Here is a 14,132-nt window from a genome sequence, read left to right as displayed (position 1 = left end):
TATTGGACTCTATTAATTTGTGTATGGTGAAGTTGTAATCTACCTTTATGAAGGCTTTACAGGTGGAGGCCTCTTTCACATGGGCCGAAAATGGCATGAACGGGAGAAAGCCACGCCTAAGTCACGGCTAAATCTGATGTTTTCTCGCCCGTTCACATGGCCAGGCTGCGGCGTATATATGCCGCAGCCCGGAATTCCGTGGGCCGGGGAAAGAATCCTTAGCTTTGCTGAGGTCTCTCCCCATCCCCTTGCCAGCTGATAGTGGCAATAGAAGCTCCCATAGAAGCCTGTGAAAGCTGCAGTCAAGGGGAGGAGGGGGGACTTTAGCAGCGCTTGCCATGCTAAACTCCCTCCATCTCCTTCCCCAGCATATGGTAGCTACTGGCAAGGGGATGGGGAGGGACTTTAGCAGCGTTTGCCATGTTCCTCAACCCCCCCATCCCAACACGGCCTATGGGAGCTGCTGACAAGGGGAGGGTGAGGGACTTTAACAACGTGAGCCGCTGCTAAATTTCCTCCCACCCCCCTTTTCTGGCAGCTCCCATAGGCAAAAGATAAGACATGTCTACGTATGCAGGGAATCACCTATCTGAACAAATGCATTGGAATCCAATGCTTTAGGTGGTCATGATTTTCGGGCAGCATTTTATCGCGGCAAGATAGCTGCGATAAAATACCCGTGTGAAAGAGGCCTAACACTTTCAGCACTTTCAGTGTATTGCTGTCCATTATGGAAGCCAATGCAAGTCAATGCCTACATCCATATGGTAGCAGTTAAATATTTAGTGCATAAATCAGTCTGTTTACTTGCACTTACGCCTAAGTTTTGGGACATTGTGACGTGGTAAAATCATGTTCCTGAATAAATTGTATAACAGAATATCATACATTGTTCACCTACAGTACATATATTGAAGGCAGCCATTATATAATACACCAGCCAGTACATGAAAGATCAACTGGCGTTACCCTAAGCTTCAGTGATGACTCTATATCTCAGAGACGTCGCTGTCTGTATTTTGTGAGTGTTAGTTCACAGTGCTGCATGTAGACCACCGATACACCTTGGTTAAGTACTTAGCACATATATTGAGCTTCCATCAAGTAAACTGTTGACCTCCTTTAACTACTACAATACTGACCCTAATTTTTTTTTTTTGGAAAAAAAAATACTAAAGCGTATGTATGCAATAAAGCAGTGAGAATAAAATTACAAATGGATCAAGGCTCTGCTGGAAAATAAGTTCCTAGCCATGTGATGCTTTCTTGCATCACAGCGATGAGTCTTTTTCTAGATGTAATTAGCTAATCGCATCCAAAGCAAAATACAGACATCAATTCTCCACTTATAACAGCGAACCATCAACCATTTTTAGTTTTCCCACTCTGATTGCTGCCATTGGGTCTGCTTCATAAAAGAGAGAGTTAAATTACTACACAAACCACAGTGCAAAGTCCTGCAATAATTCTCTCCATATGGAATATTAGGCTAGTAGTATGGAGTTCTCTGTTGGAAACCAATCTATTAACCCAAGCTACAGTTCCTGACACTTAAGGGAGTTATACTTTTAGGACAATCTCTGTCCATATTAGAAGGGGGGGGGGGTCTTTACAAAGAGCAGCCCCTGCTCTGTAGGGCTCAATATATAGTTGAATTGGTGGCTTGTAATACCACATTTCAGCTGTAGTGGCCGCTGATTGCTGGAGGCTTCAGCTGCCAGGCCGGAGGCAATCAGCTGATCACCAGTGAATGTTCATTTCAAGAAGGCATTGAGCAATGCAAGATTTTCCATTTTATGAAATGTATGACAATGAGTACTTTGCTATGCTTTATTCCACTGCAGATGAACATAGCAGTTCTCCATTAAAAAACAACTTTACATAAAAGTAACAGAGGCTTCCAGCTGTGACATTCCTATTATTGGCTCCTAGAAGGGCAATCACAGTATTAGAAAGGTTTTTCGAAACCAGATACACTGCAGACAAAACTAATATGCTATGATATATCTAATGAAAGACTCGGGAAGGCGGTACATGACATAGGAATTCAAAAACACCAGAGAGAGAATCCCTGTGTCCCCTCAGGTCCTGCAGTAGGCATAACATTAGTCAACAGTATGAAAACATATGACCTGCAAGCAGAGGCGTAACTGGAAGCTCCCGGGCCCTGATGCAAAACTTGTAACAGGGCCCCCAACTATAATTCTTTACTCATAGTACTGGACTCCCTATATGGAGAAGAAAGGCCTTATGGGCCCCCTAAGGCTCCTGGGTCCGGGTGCAACCGCATCCCCTGCATCCTCTATAGTTACGCCCCTACCTACAAGCACGGCCTGTAACTATAAATGTCTATGGAATGGAATGTGAGCAAAGGCCCTCATACACATTATGGAAAAGATGGCCAAACGTGCCAATCTCATCAGGACCTGATGACTCTCATATGTGCATGTTGACCTCCCAACTCTTCCTTGACAGATAATGTAGGTGAAACCAGGATCAGGCACTTAGAATTTCAATGCCGATCCTTTAAATTTCCCTGCCCATTGACAACACATGAATGCTCAGCTAAACTGATCTGTATGGAGGAGTCAGGAAAAGTTTGCCCAAGATCTATTGAAGTTGCATGGACACCTTTTCAATTGGTCTCAGCAAAGCAAAAAGTGTAGTATTTGAATGAATCCATTTCTCATATTATTCATTAATTCCAAAATGTTACCGTTTTCATCTAGCTCACTGTCATATCATGTCACGGGTAATGTATGATTTCTGAATGTACCACAAGTCACAGGAAGCTGAAATTCCCTGTAAAGCAGGATGCATAACAAAATATATTGAGCAATAATGTTTCCTATGCAGCCTGGACTCATGTATTGTGTATAATCACTTAGCAGTAAGTTACATTAATGATAAAGTATTGTTGTAGCTTCTAATGGGAAAAGCAGTAATATGAAACGGGTAACTTGAGATCACTATAATGACGACCTATAATACTAGTATTAAATATAGAGGAACTGATCCACAAGAAAATGACTTAAAGGGGTATTCCCATCGCAGGAATCCTAAATCGCAAAACAATGCATTCATCTGTAAAACGTTTAGTTTCAAAATGCTCGATTCTCCAGATATTGCATCTATTGTTTCCTCTGTCTTCTGATTGTTTACTGATTGCTGTCAGGGTAACAGACCACCTTATCTATGGAAAAAAATAGTAGAGCACAACGGTAGCTGGTGACCGACAGCTAGTCACATGCGCTCCTGAGATCCCAGCCATCACATTTAGATGAAAGAAGTGCAGAAGCGCCGGCCTCCAGTGCTATTTCTTTCCATAGATGAGGTGGTCTGTTTGCCTGGCAACAAGCAATAAACAATCAGAAGACAGAGGAATCAATAGCTGCAATAGCTGGAGAATGGAGCATTTTGGAAATATCTATTTTATGGGTGAATGCATTGTTTCGTCATTTTGAACTCATTCAAAGAGGATTTCCAAGATGGGAAAACTCCTTTAACCCCTTTAGTGGCACGCCCAGAAAATTTATAATTAAATGTACTGAAGACTACCTAAAGCTGCCACTGAAGGGGTTAAGGGTACTTTATACGGGATGATTATCACTTGAATTCTTGCTGGAAACAGTGAATTCGGGTGATATTTGTATCGTGTATACGCAACTACCAACAGGGCACTGAGTGAGAAATTACTAACCTGTCACGAGTCGCTTGGTTTTTAGAAGAGCCAAAAACCAAATGATTGTAGGGCCGTGTAAACAGGAGCAACTCAATGTTTGAGCAACTCCTGTTTATTGTGAATGGAGGTGGATGGGCTGAAACTAACCTGGCCCACTCCACCTTCATTCACTTGAATGACTATTGCTCCTGTGTAAGCACATGAGCATGGTAGTCCATGAGACAGCTGTCAGGTAGTCATGCGACGGACAGTTGTCATGTGTAAAGAGACCTTCACTCTTCAGTAGGCAAACATATTGAATATATTAGTGCTTTGCTATCTCTACACTTGAATACATGCTGTAACGTAAAGATATTTCCGGCAATTATTTAGCCATCTTGACATTATGACCTTTTGCTTTTGTTAATGGAGTAAGCTACAGTACTTTCGACCTCCCATTTGTGGATACAAGGGTTAGAAAAATTCCAAATCATATTTTTCCTAACTCTCCTTCCAGATTGAAAAAAAAATACATGAAAATTACCATTAAATGCTATGTATACCTTCACAACCAATAGTATTTTTACTGTCCTGATTAGAGATGAGCGAGCACGCTTTGATAAAGCAGTTACTCGAGTGAGCATCGCTCTTCTCGAGTAACTGCTTACTAGTCCGAGCAGGCTCGGGGGGGGGGGGGCAGGGGTGAGCGGGGGGCGGCGGGTGTTAGCAGGGGGTAGAAAGAGAGATCTCTCTCACTCTCCCCCCCGCTGCCGCCCCCTGAGCCTGCTTGGACCAGTAAGCAGTTACTGGAGAAGAGTGATGCTTGCTCGAGTAACTGCTTTATCTGAGCGTGCTCGCTTATCTCTAGTCCTGATGCATCACAAATGAAGGAACCTTGAAAAAGGTTCCTATCTTTTTGAGTCTACAGCTCCATGCAAACTTTGCATCTTCATTGTAACAGACAACAAACAGCATAAACTGATCGAGCCAACTTTCTTACAACTGCTCCTAACTTTGTGCTAGCAGGTTACCGGGAAGTAGTGTAGGATGAAATCATACAGGGTTTGTTTCCTGCATAGAGATGCATAGGAGCTGTGTGAACAAAACAATAGGAAATTTTTAATCAAAACCTATTGCAAAGTTACTTCATATTTCATTTTAGATTCCCTAGCACAATAAAAAAATAGTTGTACGGTGGACAAAGCCTTTGAAGGGATTCCGTCATCAGGTTCATATTGCCCTAACCATGGGCAGCCTGAACCCGGGACTGAGATGCCTGTTGCCCCCATGAGTATTCGATTCTGAAATAAAAACACTTTGAAGTTTGAGTTGGAGCTAAGCTACGAGTCACGGGTGCAAGACTCACCGGCCTCTCACCGCTCGCTGTCTGAAGATTGACAGCTCCTCTCCCTACTTGTGCATAGGGACAGCTGTCAGTCTTCAGGCAATGGGTGGGGAGAAGTCAGCAAACTCAGCTCCGAGTCAAACTTCAAAGTGTAATATTTCTTCTAAAACACTGCGAAATTTTAGAATAAGAAAATTCACAGGGGTAAGAGGCAACATGAACCTGATTACAGAACTCCTTTAAATTTGCCACGTGCCCTAATGGTCACTTAGGTCACATAGTAAAAATTGAAATGTGAACGCCCCCCTACTTATTTTGTATCATTTAATCGTACTTACAGGGTGCTATGTTTGTCAGTGGAGCTGGTTGACTTTAGGCAAACTCTTCGTAGCTTCATTGAATTGGATCTTTAATTCTAAAGCAGAGGAAACAAGTTAATGAATAAATATACAGAACATTGAGATGTAATTGTTTGGTATTCTATATCTGTCCCATGTAATTGTATATGATTGTATTTAGCATCATGCCGTGTCATTTAGAGTTGGTACGGAGTACAATTGTTACATGTATTAAAGTACATGATGTAGAGGTTGAGTTCTGTAAGATGTTTAACACCAAAATCAATGATTGATACCATAACCAAATAACTTCTTAGAAATCACAGAAGCAGCAATTTAACGATCTAATCCGCTATCTATGATGTCATAATGTTAGAAGGTAACACATACGCCGATAGGCCATGTTCACAAGAACATTGTTTCAGCTGGCTGCCTCGACTTTGAGTTTAAAGTCTATGGACTCCATTGCATATATTTTAGTCCATTGTATGTCTGATGTGGAATAAACCATTTTTATAATTGGTTTTGATTAAAAATGTTTGACTATTTTTCTTTATGTATTATCAAACACTGCAAGCTGCTTCATTCCATTTGGACTCAATCCCAACATCCATGTTGGCTTCCGCTCTTCTTGTCAAGACTCATCTAAGCTTAGATCCAATCAGATGTAAGCTTAGATAGGCGTTTAAGAAAGGAGGAGCTGGAGACTAAGCCGCTAGGAATGCAGCCATCAGTTGAGATTGATCAGAATTGCGCAGCTTGCAGTGTACTCTAATGAATGCTAGCTGCAAAAGAAAAACAGCCAACATTTTTTACTTAAAACCAATTGCCGAAATCTTTGGTTCCCCATCATACATGCAATGCACTAAGACATTAAAATTATTCTTCAAATAACCTCTCTAATTAAAAGGAATTGGAAAAGTGTTGACATACATGATGTCATTAAAGGATAGAAGTAAGTATGTGAACATATACACCTCCATACAAGACAACTCACAAGATCTAGATTTGAAGAGCTATCTAGATTTTGATCTGTTATAAAAGTGGTCATTGGAGATTTTTCAAAATTCCCTGAGGGTTTAGAAAAGTATATGAAAGAAAGGCAAAAACTCACCTCTTAAATCTCTCGCTGCTGCAGTGCCGTCGCCCTGGTCCTGCTTTCCCGGGAAGCTTATGTAGCAGTTATGAGTCAATCAACACTCATCTGACCGCAGCAGGCAATCATTGGCCTCAGCAGTCACATGTCATTCATATATACATAACTGCTGCAGCCAGTGATTGACTGCAATGGTCACCTGAATGATAACCGGCGCATGAACACTTCAGGAGCGTCCAGAACAGCGGGCATGGCAGTGATGGAACATTTGAGTTGAGTAGTGCATTTTTCTTTTATACACTTCTGTTCTATGGAGATTTTTTTTAAAATCATGGACCATCCTTGTATTGGGCTATACTGTGGATTTTATGTCAAAAACTGCTACTTGTGGATTCAGTATCTTAAAACTGTGAGATACTTTTTATATCACTTTAAACAATGTGTGGTCGTCATCTTTTCACTTTTTCTTTCTGTGCCTCTGCTTGGTTTGTCTGTCTCACATACTTGATTTCACAAGGGAAACTGTGTGGCTGCGATGCGTGGAGCAGATTTCCTAACAATTCTGACTTCTGGCAGGAATGTATGAACATAAAGCAAATGTACTTAATAAAATCTTGAACACTTGTTACGTGTCAGTGTATGTATATTTGGATTCATATCTGAAGCTGGTTATAAAGTTGTAAATTTGAAGATACTGTTTAGACCAGGGTTCTGATCATTTACACTATAAGGGCTCAGTCAGACAAGCGTTTTTTTTCATGCATGTATAGGTGCATTTTAAAAACGGCTCTATTAGAACCAATGCTTTCCAATGAAAGTTCTCACATGTCCATTTTTTACAAGCGCTAAAAATACGCACCTGCAAAAGATAGGAAAGTGTTTTTCACTTCGGACGAAACGCAGTTTTCGTGTGAAGTGATGCAACTTTGACAGTAGAAAATTCTACTGTCAAAGCCATTAAATAAGCTCTAGCTGCAGGGAAATAATAATAATAATAATAATAATAATACAGCACCTAGAAGCACTGTCCAACTCTGGCGCGTGTTCTCCCTGGTTCTGCAGCACTCTTCTTCTTCAGTTTCTTCTGACCGGGGATTGAAAAATTCCTGCCTCCTCAAAGCACTGCCTCTGATTAGCTGAGTGTTGTGACCAATCACAGCCATTTATTGAATGGCTGTGATTGGTCAACGCGCTCAGCCAATCAGGGGCAGCACGTCCAGGAGGCAGGGATTTTTCAATTCCCGGCCAGAAGAAATGAAGAAGAACAGGAGAGAAGATGCGAATGACCTTGACACCACTTGTAGGTAATGGATTATTATTATTTTCTTTTCTGCAGCTAGGGGTTATTTTATGGGTAGGGCTTATATTTCAAGCCCTTCCCCTGCATCTCATTGCTTTCAATGGGGCAACAGCAGCTCCGTCCCCATTAAAAGCAATGGAATAGCATCTCGCTCCTCTGCCACAGCTGTGGCAGTGGATTCCTTCATCCATATGAGGAGTCCCCTCATCACTGAACACTGTGTCAGTGCTGTCACAGTGTTCAGTGATAAGGAGACTCCCTGTGGGGATGAAGGAATCCCCTGCTGCAGCTGTCACAGCCGCAGCAGGGAATAAAGATCCTCTGCCATTGCTTTCAAAGGGGCCGCACTATTTATGTGCGAATTTTACTATCGTGTGACTGCACAACAAGAGCGAATTAAAAACATGTCTGAAGCTTCGGTCACGCATTTTTTATACATGCGTTCTGCTTTTTTTCACGCAGCTATTCATGCATTAATTAAAACTGCTCGTCTAACTGATCCCTAAAGCCTCATTCACATGAGCGTTTTTATGCGGCTACCTAGCCACGATAAATTGCCGGCTGAAAATCATGACCATGTGAAGCATTGGTTTCCAATGCATTCATTCACATAGGTGATTTTACGGCATGTGAAAAAATCACGCAGTCAAAACATCTAATTGCCAACCATTTTTTGGAGCGTCAAAAGATAGGTCTCACCTATCTTTTGACGAAAAACGCAGGAAGCTCCCATAGACTCCTATGGGAGCTGAAAAAGGGGAGAGGGGGGGAGTTTTCCTGCATCCGAGGCTCGGAAAAGAAGATAGCTGCCTCTATTTAAGCTAATAGAAAGATTTCAGCCAACCAATGGAATTCCACACTGCAACGTATTTTTCCCACGCTATAGCTGCGTCAATAGACGAGAAAATGCTAATTAATTTCCGGACTTGATCGCAGCTACTCTTCATTATTGCGATTTTCGGCCGTGAGCAGACAGTGTGAAAGCGCACACACTCGTGTAGAGGGGGCCTAATAATGACACTTGTTGTAGGGATATAAACTACTTGCCACGGCACGGCTGGCTCCAAGATTCAGACATGGGTGCATCTGTCGGCGCATACTCAGTGTCTTTTGGTGCTGGACACCAAGGAGTTACCATCTCTCATCTGTCTATTAACTAATTAGCTCCCTGGACTATCTCTTATCCCAACCAGCCTTAGTTTAGATAGCTTAGATTTTGCAATTATGATTTCCTGGTCACGTTAGGTGGCGTTGTGGAGTTGTTACTGTAGGTCTGTGTATTGTTCCGTCTCTTGTTCAGCACCAGGTTGTACCCTTACCTTCTTGTGCACTTTGCTCCTAGTTTTTAACTTTTTTTCTGGTGTCCCCTGTGTGTTTACTGGAAGTATGGCATTTGGTCCATCCCTGTCTCTCTGCCTTACTCCATCTAGGGTCATTGCAGGGAAGTCCCAGCTTCCTGCCACAGGGTTGCCCTTTTCAGGTTTGACCACTTTAAGAACTTTGCCCTTAGTGTGTATCCTGTTTTCCTGCCCAACCTCGTCCTTCTGGTTCCTGTGTCATTCTTGTCAGACGTGACCCTATTGTTACTGGAATGCCCACCCTCCATTTAAAATCATTCCAATCATTGAGAATATTGTTTGTGTAAAGTGCTGCACATGTATTTTCTTATACAATAACTAATTACAGGGGTTATACGGAATTTAAATATTCTGTCCAAGAATCGTTATTATGTTTCATAATAAAATTGAAAAAAAAGACAACTTCTTCTGCAAACAAAAATGCCCTCACACAACTACATCAATGGAAAAATAAAAATGGTATGGCTCATGGAAGGCAAGGATGAAAAAAAAATTGCTCTTCAAGTTGTTAAAAGCAAATTGGACAGAACCTTTTCTATATATTTCCTGGAGACCCTGCCACTGCAGGAATGTTGCTGACACTTTAAAGAGTGCAATAATATCAAGGACTCATACAACATCTCAGCCTGGTTGCTTGCTTAGTGCACATCAATAATGTTTTAGTGAAGATTCAAGTGCTGCCCTCAAGGGTAGAAGAGACTCAAGAGTTCAGTCTTATGTCTTATAAACTGTGAATATATAAACTCACTAAATAAATATGCTGAGCACTAAATGTAACACTGAACGGTGTCTGGAAATTTCTGGATTTGGCTCCAGCACCTGGTGAAGGTGCCAAATCCACAAATGGCGTATGGTCTATGCCACGGTAAAATAGAATATGCTTTGTTATATTTTCTGTGAGCGGATTACGCAATTCCGACCTGCTAATGTGAACGGAATTGTGTAATCCAATGTATTTGATTGGTTCACATATTACCACGAATCAAAGAATTTGCAATTCCTATCCGGTCGTGTGGGACCAGCCTTAGCCCTATTGTGGGCACATGCAGGAGATTTCACCCATCCTGTGGATGATGTAGGAGAGGTTATCCATAGTAACACACTATGTTAGACTGAAAAAAGATATTTCTCCATCTAGTTCAGCCTATTACCCCCTCAATGTTGATCCAAAGGAAGGCAAAAAAAAACAAACTCAATGAGGTAGAAGCCAATTTTTATCATTTAAGGGGAAAGAAATTGTTACAGTCACAATCCTGGGCATAGGTAATAGGAAAGATCTCTGTATTGTCCCCTGACATATCCATACACAGTTATTAGATCGCCCCTCAGCCGTCTTTCTTTTTTCTAAACTAAATAGGTTATCAAAATTGGGGTTTTCTGGGGATTGCAGTCCACTGTTTCCATTTATTACTTTAGTTGCCCGCCTTTGTACCCACTCAAGCTCTGATATGTCCTTCTTGAGTACCAGTGCCCAAAACTGTCCACAATATTCCATGTGTGGTCTGACCAGTGGCTTAAAAAGAGGAAGAACAATGTTCTCATCATGCGCCCCTAGACCTCTCTTATTGCACTCCAAGATCGTCACTATTTGCCAGGTGCCCCCCAACCCGAACCTCTGTTATTCTGTCAGGTCTGTTGGTTAATATAAAGACCAAAATGTCTGTTCCTCTAGTTGGGTCCCCCTGTACAAATGAGGTGAGGTTAATAGAAACTTGTTATTTTTATGAGATCCGCAGGTTTCAGTTTCCCAGCTTATATTCAGATAAAGTCCCCTCATTATTATTTGCTGCTTCATCTATTTGCCTCAGTAATCGATTTTCATTGACTTCTGTTATATTTGTTGGTCTATAGAAGGATTTTATTATTATTTTTCCCTCCATGTATTTCTACGCATAAAGATTCCACATGTTCATCTCCCTCCCATATATCTTCCCGTAGTGTGGGCTTTAACCAGGATTTTACATAAGGAGAAACTCTTCCCTTTTTCTGGATTTTACAATCCCTTCTGAACAGACTGTAATCCTATAAGTTCACCACCAAGGCACAGCTTTCATCCAACCAGGTCTCTGTTATTCCCACTATGTCATTTTTTTCCTCAGACATTATTACTTCCAGTTCGTCAACCTTATTGATCAGACTTCTAGCATTAGTCACCCTAGAGTTTATTTTTTATATTAGGTGTATCCATATTAAGTGTTCTGCCAGTTCTAACTGCACTAACCCCTCCTGCTGCTCCACCGCCATTTCCATTACTTAGGCCTCCCTCACACTGGCGCTTTTTACCGCGATTAATGCAGCATTTTGAAATCAATGGGGCCTCACAGACATGCGTTCGATCGCAGCGAAATACGGCGCTTTCCAGCGCCACGATTTTCAAGTGTTGTCTGCTCTATATTTGTTCATCTTGGTAGTCCATAGCCCAAAGTTTTTTGCATATATACTAATAAAGAATTATATGTTTTAGAGTACTTTTTTCTGTGAAAGGGATATTTGTCCGTTTAGTGCACCTCATTACCCATCACAATGATGGGGTGTCAGCAAAACACGCTGTCAGCCACAGGGAGCTGCGGCCTAAAGTAAAATCGCGGCAAAGTGTCACATTTGAAATCACGGCGCTTTGCAGTGTTCCTGTGTGAGAGCAGCCTTAGTCCCAGGTCACTGTCTATCTTCCCCTCTATCTCTGTGATTGCCATGGCCCCCCAGTCTCTAGTTTCAACACTCCTCCAATCTTCTAACCATCTTCTCCCCCAGCACAGCTGCCCTCTCCCTATTGAGATGCAGCCCATCCCTACTGTAGAACCTGTAGCCAACAGCAAAGATGGCCCAGTTCTCCAGGAACCCCAAACCCTGCTTCCTACTCCAACTATTGAGCCACTTGTTTTCCGCTGCCTTTTTGGTGTGCCACGTGATACAAGTTGTATTTGGTTCTGTGTTGTCGCTTGTCCATTCAAAGCCACAGGACCCGTCTAGTAAATTCAGTTCATGTGAAGGGAAGAACTCTATGGTTTTCGAGACCACATCTCATGACCTGTCTGAGACAACACTCCGCACATTGAAGACGGTTTGCAGATTGCAGCCAGCTGCGGTGAGGAGACCCATAAAAGTTTGTAAGAGCTTTTAGTGCATTGGTCGGCAATCTTGTAATGACCATGAAGGCAGCCCAATCTCGTGTCCAGGCAGTTCCACCCCGATCTGTGTGGTGACCGAATAAAATGCCTCACATATGTCTGTACTGGAAATACTGCCTCTGTGCTCCATTGCCATCCAAATTCAAGGAGTGACTGCTTATGTCCAGCTTTTGCTGTAGCAAGTAGTCAGACTCAGTCACTCAATGAGTGGATTAGGATCTATTACTAACCCTACAGCTGGAGCAGCCTTGGCTTAGACTCAATTAAGATGGCAGTGGGTGACTCACCTACTTATAACGCTGTGAGGCTCCTTTCCTATTCTAACTTTTTCTCCCAGACCAGCCGTGGCTGGAGGCTTCCGAATCCATATGATGTGCGACATGCAGCGTGAGTATGCTGACAAGGGCAGGGGACTGAGAGACATATCTGTGACCGTGTAAGCCAGTCCGGGCCCCCTTCATGTTGTAGGTCTGGGCCCGATGGATTAAGAGTCTGTGCAGATAGTACATGATTGAGCAGTGTGGAGAGCCACCCAGGTTAGTAATGACCCGCGCGGCGGGCCCCCGGTAGGGCTAAAAGTCCAGTAGCATCCACCGCCGCTGCTACGGCGATAGTTCTGCTCATGGTATGGCTACTTCTTAGTAGTAGGCACATTTTCTCTTTAAGTTTTAATGTCAACATTTCTTCTAGGAATCCAAATATTAGTGAGGCCTTAAGGCATCTATGAACGATGGCCTACTTACTGTCAATGGAGGTGGGCGGCAGAACAATCTCCAGCCCTCTCCACCTCCATTCACTGGGCGATCCTCACTTCTGTGTGAAGCATCCAACAGTTGTTCCATGTATAAGGACCCTAAGGCCTCATGTCCACGGGGAAAATCAGGCCCGCTGCGGATTCTCCATGCAGAATCCCGTAGCGGGTCCCTCCTTTCCCGGGGACATGAGACTAAAAATAAGATTAAACTAACCTGTCCGGACGCTGCAGATCTTCCCTCCGTCGCGGCCTGATCTTTTTTCTTCGGCCTGGTGGATGTGCTCGGCTCCCCAGCTGGTAATCACTCACCGACGCTGATGACCTGTCCTCTGACATCTCCTCCTTGGTTCTGCAGGAGGAGAGGAGAAAGGAAAAGGCAACTGGGTGCACACACTTCCACCCACACTAGCGCCGAGCAAAGGAGCAGCGGCGCTTTGAAGATGAGGAGGTAAATATATCGGTCTCAGGGGGTCTACTTTGAGATCATTATTAATACTGGGACCAATTTAGGGGACACTAGTACTACTGAGGCCAATATAGGGGGACAGTATTATTACTCAGGCCACTGTGGGGGACACAATTACTACTGGAGCCAATATATGGGACACAATTACTACAGAGGCCGATATACTGTATGGGAAACTATTACTACTGAGGCCACTGTGTGGGTCACTATTACTACTGAGGCCACTCTGCACATGACAGTGTGCCTCAAGCTGACTTAGGGTATCTTTACATGTGGTGGAAATGCTGCAGAATGTCTGTAGCGAAAAATTTCTGCTGCAAATTACGTAGCATTTCCGCATTCAAAAAACTATGAAAACTCATTTTAACTGAAAATTAGCTACATAGCCACAGCTGATTTCATGCTATCCAACACTCCTGCTCTGTAGGCTTCCTGCTGTCAGCGCTCCCTGGCTTCTGGTTCCCAGCGGCCAGGTGATGCCGGCCACTACAGGCCGCTGTGAACCAGCAGCCGGGGGTCACTGACTGCAGGAAGCCTTCAGAAGAGGTAAGGTGGAGCGCAGCATAGAATCCATGGTACGGATTTTGACTGTTTTTTGGATGCAGAAATGCTGCAGAATTTGCTCCCTGCCTTTCTGAACGGCCCTACACATTTTATAACGACGGAGGTAAACGCATACGTTGTGA

General features: G+C 43.0%; 1 long non-coding RNA gene across 1 annotated transcript; it reads right to left on the bottom strand.

Moving 5' to 3' along the window:
* Nucleotides 1–4,502: 4,502 nt before the first annotated feature.
* LOC136582178 (uncharacterized) lies at nucleotides 4,503–13,284 on the bottom strand. Its single transcript, XR_010787153.1, has 3 exons — nucleotides 13,195–13,284; nucleotides 5,345–5,421; nucleotides 4,503–4,753 (listed from the first exon to the last, which is right to left on the bottom strand). It is a non-coding gene; the product is annotated as an uncharacterized lncRNA (long non-coding RNA).
* Between the last annotated feature and the right edge of the window lie 848 nt (nucleotides 13,285–14,132).

The sequence above is a fragment of the Eleutherodactylus coqui genome, chromosome 11, assembly GCF_035609145.1.
Source record: "Eleutherodactylus coqui strain aEleCoq1 chromosome 11, aEleCoq1.hap1, whole genome shotgun sequence".
Lineage (NCBI taxonomy): Eukaryota > Metazoa > Chordata > Amphibia > Anura > Eleutherodactylidae > Eleutherodactylus > Eleutherodactylus coqui.
This window is presented reverse-complemented; position numbering and strand designations above follow the sequence as displayed.